The sequence below is a fragment of the Ambystoma mexicanum genome, chromosome 4p, assembly GCF_040938575.1.
Source record: "Ambystoma mexicanum isolate Mex_15411 chromosome 4p, UKY_AmexF1_1, whole genome shotgun sequence".
NCBI classification, from domain to species: domain Eukaryota; kingdom Metazoa; phylum Chordata; class Amphibia; order Caudata; family Ambystomatidae; genus Ambystoma; species Ambystoma mexicanum.
The window spans coordinates 40,235,796-40,237,100 of NC_090927.1; the positions used below are offsets into that span (position 1 = coordinate 40,235,796).

General features: G+C 34.6%; 1 long non-coding RNA gene across 1 annotated transcript; it reads right to left on the reverse strand.

The window, feature by feature from the left end:
• Positions 1-276: 276 nt before the first annotated feature.
• LOC138452940 (uncharacterized) lies at positions 277-740 on the reverse strand. The gene is made up of 3 exons (XR_011260328.1): positions 685-740; positions 458-558; positions 277-366 (listed from the first exon to the last, which is right to left on the reverse strand). It is a non-coding gene; the product is annotated as an uncharacterized lncRNA (long non-coding RNA).
• Between the last annotated feature and the right edge of the window lie 565 nt (positions 741-1,305).

The following is a 1,305-nucleotide window of genomic DNA, read 5'->3' on the forward strand; positions in this document are numbered from 1 at the left end:
AAAACAATCAATACTAAATAAACTTTGAATAGTAGCTATTTAGAAAACAATGTATAGAAAACAACTTTAGAAACTGATTATGTCAAAAAATACTAATCAATTTAATTTTGCTAAAAATCACATGCTACTAATTTGCATTTCAATGAGTCGAGTTATTAGCTTCTGTATTAATATAATTTCAAAATTTCATACAGTACATACATTTTCACATTTTTGAGTCACACACGTTCCTCACTTTTGTGAAGAAATGCCTTATAACATATACTGTTTATAGAAAGTGTTGATGTATAGTACTCGACGCGTTTCGGGGTTGGTTGTATCCCCTTCAAGAGTTGTTTGCCCTCTTTTGTCCTTTTTCTCATTCACCTATAATATACAATACAACAATCAGGTCTTACTCTTAAGGTTAACTAATATCTGTCATGTTATCTTGAATCACTGGTTCTATAATAATCACCTGGATGTCCAATGCTTTATCTCCTTTCTGGATGTTCACTAAGATTGTAGTCTTTTCAATTTAGACCAAAAGGTTGTATGGATTCACAATTGGTATGCAACCTATAAAAACAATAAAAATGGGCTAATTGTAAAAAAGAGGATTATCCTGAATTCTAACTTAGGCTTTTTATTCAAAAAGGAAGAAATACATAATCATGCTTGTATACTATGTGCATCTACATTTACCTGTCGTTTCCTAACGTCGGGTGCTACTTCATAAGGTGGATGGTGTAGCCGTTATCTGCTTAGAATACCCCGTGATTGGTAGGCTTCTATGCTGGCTAAGTCCCAAAGTATCTGCAAAACACAGACACATGTGCTTTTGTTATATATTCTTGTGAAGTAACCTATAGGCAGTGACTTCTTTTTTAAATAACACTTATAAGTTCATTGTCACACCTGAGGATACACTATTGGTCAAACCATTCTTTTTAAGTTATCCGCAGTAGCTTCTTGATAATGGTATTTATAAGTTAATTGTCACATTGGGAGATATAAGTAACTGGTCTAGCCATTCTTCATGAAAAATGGTGGATGAAAAAAATGTTTTTGCAGACACTCATCCCTTGCGTGTCCATATCGTGATTATTCTGTTAGTCTAATTTCAGAGAAAACGCTGGTTTTCTCATTAGGTCAGTGTACTACCATGTTACAATTATTAAACGGCTTCTATAGCCCCTGTTACCTTAGTTAAGTGAAGGAGCTCCAAGAGTAGTTGCTGCGTGTGGCGCTGCTCATCATGAATCCAGCCAAAATGACCGCTATTTATCTTGTGACATCATCACATCGAAGCGTGATGACATCACG